This window comes from Lytechinus pictus, chromosome 6 (genome assembly GCF_037042905.1).
Source record: "Lytechinus pictus isolate F3 Inbred chromosome 6, Lp3.0, whole genome shotgun sequence".
In the NCBI taxonomy this organism is placed as follows: Eukaryota; Metazoa; Echinodermata; class Echinoidea; order Temnopleuroida; family Toxopneustidae; genus Lytechinus; species Lytechinus pictus.
In genome coordinates this window covers 27811838-27818597 of record NC_087250.1, presented here as the reverse complement: position 1 = coordinate 27818597, position 6760 = coordinate 27811838, and the positions used below count along the sequence as shown (strand labels likewise).

Below are 6760 nucleotides of genomic sequence, written 5' to 3'. Positions count from 1 at the left end.
GGTATGATGATGGCATAAAGATAACTTCATTAACTGATATAGACAACAAGTAACATTAGTGGATCAGGTGTGATATGACATGTACAAATGAAAGAAAATAAGGACGGTTTAACAAGTTATTAGAATACCTAATTTAAAGAGTTCTGAATGAACATATATATATAAGGATTGACCATATGTGTATGGCAGTGTGTCCAAACTTCGCGCGTGTCCATACTTCGCGGACGGTCCTTATCTCAAAAACTAGCCAATATCCTTAAAATCTGACATCATCAACGTGAAAAGCGACCTAAAATTACAGTATAATGAAAATTTCTTTAGGATGAGTTCAGTATTCATGAAAATATTGGCAAAAGATCGGCAAATTTGTCACCGCTAGCGCCCGTTTTGAAGAAATCACAAGCATCACGATATCACCATTTTGCAAGCAGAAACAGGGCCGTAGCTAGAGGGGGGGTATGGGGGGGGGGGTGCGACACCCCCCCCCAACATTCGTGGCAGTCGGCATAATCATGTACCAGTTGGCAAAATGGAGGATAGGGGAGAAAAAGAAAGAAAGAAAGAAAGAAAGAAAGAAAGAAAGAAAGAAAGAAAGAAAGAAAGAAAGAAAGAAAGAAAGAAAGAAAGAAAGAAAGAAAGAAAGAAAGAAAGAAAGAAAGAAAGAAAGAAAGAAAGAAAGAAAGAAAGAAAGAAAGAAAGAAAGAAAGAAAGAAAAGGAAAATAGGGGTACTAACTTTGAAGAAGGTTACGACTTTTAGAGTAAAGACAACCAATTGGCAAATCCAAGTCCATGTAGCCAGGCTTAGAGCCCTACTAGTCAGCAAAATACTAAGTACAAAACAGATGGAGCTATAATAACACACAAAGTAAGCCCCCGGTCCTCCCCCAATATGAACAACCTTGTTAGTTTGCAAATTATACCACAATTATTGACGATTTAACAAACACATTAGTTTTGTATAATTAGAGGCAAGACTAGGTACATAAATATTGGGTGGGATGAATTTCCAAGGTTTAAGTTGAATAATCAAAGCCAAAGTATAGTTGGCAAATTATAAAGTGGGCCTATTAAAGTGGCAGAACACTATACGCTCTACCAGTCAGCAAAGTGATGTACAAGTACTGCCCCGTTTCAGATCTGAAAAGAACAGAACACAAGACTTAAAAAACTGGTAACTCTGCAGTTGGCAAATTGATGAAGACAAGTCTACAACTTGTAGACTTGTCTACAAGTTTGCAGTTGGCAAAAAACACAAAAATGTTCTAAGTTATTTTTACTAAACTTTTTTTTTTTAATTTATGGTGTCAGAAGGTGCTTAGGATGGGGATGGGGGCAGGTTGGGGTTGCATCATTCCTGGTGCTCGCATTGTCTGACTAATGAGACATATAGTCCTGTTGTATTTTAAGTCCATAAAGATTATGCAAAAAACTATCTCCTCACACTTCAAGTTATCATCATTGTTTTATGTAGTGACATATGCTTTTTTCATGACTATATACTTAAAGTGATTGCCCCCTTTTAAGGCCTTAATTAAACATATCCAGTCAGTGCTTACGTTCGCATTGGTGTGGACCGATATAGATACCGGGCTGGTGTTAAACCAACACCGGCGTTTTTGCAGTGCACGAATTTCTAAAGACAGTCCTTAAAATGTTCCTTTTTCTGATCTAATTATAACAAATTTTCAGCTCGCGCTTCGCGCTCGCATCACTTAATTAGTGAAATAGTAAATTCCTACAAACAAGCCATAGAATGCCCCTCTTCAAGTCTGAATTTCAAAAATTGTCAGCTCGCGCTTCTCGCCCGCAATATTTCATTAGTGAAATACGTATCATGTTCATGATTACAATGACCACAAAAAAGTGCTTCATGTGCCAGTGTAATTCTAACAAAATCAGCAAGCGCTTGGCGCTCGCATTAGATGACTATGATGAGATACGTACGCACTTCATAAATTCCAAAAGATAGTCCTGAAAATGTCCCTTTTTAGGGTTAAGTTATACAAAAAATTTCAGCTCGCGCTTCGCGCTCGCATTGTTTATTTTGTAAGACAGGTACGTATCATGATTACAAAACTTTGCTTATAATGTCCCTTTTTAGGACTGAATATCAAACATTTTCAGCTCGCGCTTCGCGCTCGCATTATTTGATCACTAAGATACATATCCGTTTAATGCCACAGTCCTTAAAACGTCTCCGTCTATCAGGTCAGCATACCTGGCAATTGAGCGCGCTTCGCGCGCCCACTTAATGACTCTAAATTTTTGCTGGTGCCCCCCCCCCCCCAATGCCGTGACCCACGGTACGTCACTGTTAGCAGTAGCACTCTTGTAATTTAAGTTGAGACATCTTGCACAGAAGGTCAATTAAAAATTAACAAATCTTTGATTTTTATATTATTAATGCATAGGGTATATCATTATACTGCAAGTTAGCAACTACGGCACACTAGCCTTTATTTTTAAAGTGCAAATATCTTTGTATATCTTTGTATAATTTACCTTAAAGTATTCACCAAATGCCACCAATTCAATTCTAAAAATTCAAAATCTTTTAGCATGAGATTATTGAGGGGGGGCGCATCCCCCATCAGACTCCCCCTGTACTCACGTTGGCGCTGTCACGCCAAATTTAGTTGGCAAATTTAGCTGGTACACCCCCCCAACAAAATGCTTCTGGCTACGGCCCTGAGCAGAAATCATCAAAAATGTGAGTTAAATGTGGTACTAACCGATTCCATAGCATTTTGCCATCAATCTGATTTAATTTTTCACTTTTTGAACTTGAGTTTTTGTTTAAATCTCCACAAAAGCTTTGGTGCGCGAAGTTAGGTCACTTTTTTCTGAACGGTTTTCCAGCACAGCCCGCATTCGCCGATCGGAATAGAATTTTGAGATCGCGATACCGGCGAAACCCCTTGACCTACTTTACATTTTCGTCCATGATTTTATAGTTCACGATCTTGCCGTCAATGTGGTAACTATTTCTTGAATTGGTTTTGTATAAATTATGAATATTTTGTGAACAAAATTAAGCCTGATGAATATTTTTGAAAAGTGCGCGAAGTTTGGACACCCCATCATACAAATGATTAGGAAGCATATTAAACTGATTTCGAGCGGATTTATAGGCCGGGGGGGGGGGGGGGTAAATTATGTCTATTCTCCTCAAGTCCATTATCATATGAATGAATAAGGATAATTTTATATCAAACATCGATATTTATGAGGTTTAAATTCTTGTTACTTAACATTCGTAATATCCATCAATGTTTTAATTACAACATTTTCTTCTTTTGTTTCTCACGATAAAATCAACACAAAGAGTGGATTGGAAACACAATGAAATCAAGCACAAACAATGCAATCAGTGATCTATTTTTTTTTCTTACAAAATGTCACAAGTTATTATTTATAGTGTGGATGATTCACAAGATTAATGTCTTCTTGTAAAGATGAAGTTTGTCCCCATCACATCCTACAAGGTTACCAGAAGGAGTAACAAGACAAGGGCTGAACCAGTGAAAGCGATCTGATTTCACGTATTCCACGATCCTCCTTGCCTGGATGATACCATCACGTGACACCTGATCAACTGCGATGGTATTACGCGCTCCATCCCAGTACGCGATGTAGAGTGTGTCTGTCAGTTTGTCAACGCGGCACTGTGACCACCAACGAACGTAGAGGGCAGCAACACACAAGCGTGTTGCTCTAAGGAAGGTCAACTCCGCTCGAATTTTGTGACCACTTTAAAAAATAAGGTGGGGTTTTGAGAAATTAGTCGAGTTGATTTTTTTTCATTTGTTAATTTCAAATATTTTTTAATGAACAATTATTAGATCGGTTATTCTGGGTATAAATATTAAAGATATTACTTTTATTTTTAAAGAAAATATTTAGCTTAAATAATCATGATTTTGACATTTTTCCTCATTTTGGAATATTAAGTCTATGACGAGGATACCTCATATCTCTTATTTTCTTCTGCTGAATTTCGCTGCACCACTAATAAATGCATAGACAACCACCGTAATAATCGAGGTCATTTTTCTGGCCTGGGTGCGCCGAGTCTGGGCCGGTCGCGCAGCTAGCTAGTGACGTTGATGATGCGCTGGGGCTTCAGGCGACTCGTCATAGACCTTCTAGCAACATAGACAATGACGTCCAATTTGCCTAGTCTGAATTGAAGTGCAATTGCTTCAGGGCTGATGTTTATCAACGATGATTGTTCAAGGTTAGATTTCAAATTTTAAATGTCATTTGACTTTTAAGTCTATAAATCTGAAATAAAGGCGCTGTATCCCCGAAATCCGGGTCTAAATTTCAACTCCGAGTCCGAGACCATGGCATGGACGGTGAAAAAAACAACCCACGCATCGGATGCATTGCATTGGCTGCGCGCTGCGCTGCAGCTGCACTGTGATGATGGGTTCAGCGAAGAGCTCAGAGAAAATAAGGTGGTCATATTCAATCCCGAAATGCTTTGCGAGTGGTCACAAAATCGTCTCGACGCAAATCACCTAATACAGCCGTCTGGTGAAATCGCTGATAACAACAATCACCGATTTGGTAATGATTTAGTTTCTAAAACTTATATTTGTAAAGTTTTAAATATCAACGTATGTTTTTAAATGTATGTATATTGTCCAACATAATTTTTTAATGTTATCTTTGATATCGTTGTAGTCATATTCTTTCATATTGTTTTCGTGATCGCTACTAATTTGTTGTTGTATTTGATCGGCGTATGATTTCGTTGGCATAAATGATAAAATATGCGCGTACCTCAGCTGCATGCGCGTATTGAGTTGACCTTCCTTAGAGCAACACGCTTGTGTGTTGCTGCCCTCTACGTTCGTTGGTGACCACCAGTCCCACTCATCACAGTGTATGACAGCCTTCCGTTCTTCTGATCGTGAGATGACAGTGTATTCATAATGATCTGTCTTCACAACGATATCACCTGATGACAAGGCTTGTATCCCATCCCACACCTTCTTACCCTGCATCGTAATAGTGTTTACTATCTTATCATCAGCAGGATTGATGACGTAGATATTAGACTGATCCCACTGAGCAGCGATGATCATCCCATCCCTGTCAACATCAACATACACACGATCGTCTCCATTCCTTGGTATGCTGATGTCTCTAATCACCTTCCATTGTCTGTCATAGAGAGTGATGCATCCATCCAACCTGTCACCCGTGAAATCATCTCTCTCCTTACCACATACTATTACGTTACTGTCTATGGGCGCACATGATGTAATAAACACACCTCCATCAATGACTTTCTCTGTGTGTTGAGTGTTGATGTTTGTAATATACATGGCATTGTTATCTGTGTCCTGAACACATATCTCATCATCACTGACTAAACCATGCACCAACGGGTAATTAACAACCGATGGAATGTGGATTGACTTGACAATTTCCCATTTACCGATATATCCATCAATTTTACCATAGTATTCTCCACCTACTTCCCCCTCTACAAACTTCACTCTCTCAACTTCATTCTGTATTCGGTCAAGACAGTCGCTAACATCTTGATGAACATTCAAACTTAAATTTTCATTAATAGATGCAAGTACTTGAGGAGCTTCATTCACCAATGTTTCATCATGTTGGTTTATACGTTTGATGGTTGATTCAATGTTCTTTACAGTGTTTATTACATGCTGATTCTTATTAGCAAGATCTTTGATCTTCTTAGAAACAACTTCGCTGATTTTCTTTGCATCTGATAAAAGTTTTGCTTTTTTGTCTTTGATGATTTGTCGCTCATTTTCTCTCTCGGTGTTGCAATCCTTGATCCGTTTTTCTCTCTTCTCATTTACGAGTCTTATTTCCTCATCTGTCTCCTCGTTAATAACCCTAATCATCCTGTTCTCCTTTTCTCCAACAGATTCGATCTTGTCGTGATATGAATCTTGAATGTTGTTGTTAATTTTCCGAAGATGAGTACTTCCAGACGTTGACACAGTCTTTATTTTCCCATTGAGGGCGTCCAATTGTTTCTGAAGTTCCTGTATTTTTGGCCGTTTTTCATCTAGCTGTCTCCTCCTTTCGAAGATGACATCCTCGATGTCGTCTAGCTGCTATGGTTTTTGACTGTGATCTTTGGTAGCGCATGGATGACAAATAGGAATTTTGTGTTTCTTACAGTAAAATTTGATTGGCTCACCATGCTTGTCACATGACCATTTCATGTCATGACCTTTCCTTGTACGAAGCTCGTCCTCTCCACCCTTCTTTTTTGGGAACTTAGACGCCATGACGAAGATAAAATAGGGACAGTAGCCTACCTAAAAAAAAAAAATAAAAAAAAAACGCAAGAAAAGTTAAAATGAACTCAAGAAACATTTGATCAAAAAATTACGAGGGTATATTAAACATTCTCTCGCTTTCTCAGAAACCTTTACAGTGAAAGTGTTCTCAGATTTAATCTTAATTTTTCTTGCGTTGTTTTGTGAACCGATAAAACAACACTTAATTTAATACTTTTTTTTTTCCTTTAGTTGAATTGAGATCCTTGTATAATGTATTATTAAACACGAATACACGAAGAGGTGCAGTGTATAAACATATTAGGTGGTATGGTTTTTATTTTTAGCTCATGATAAACGTCGATCAGTGCTCAAATTGCAAAGAATTTTGGAAATAGATTATGATAGTGCGTAGAGAAAACGACAAACAACGTCAAAAAGATGTCTAGTATGTTTAGGGCACAAATTTAGTACATGCAGTGAG

General features: G+C 38.1%; 1 pseudogene; it reads right to left on the bottom strand.

The window, feature by feature from the left end:
• Positions 1–3429: 3429 nt before the first annotated feature.
• On the bottom strand, positions 3430–6285 carry LOC129262761 (uncharacterized; annotated as a pseudogene).
• Positions 6286–6760: the final 475 nt, after the last annotated feature.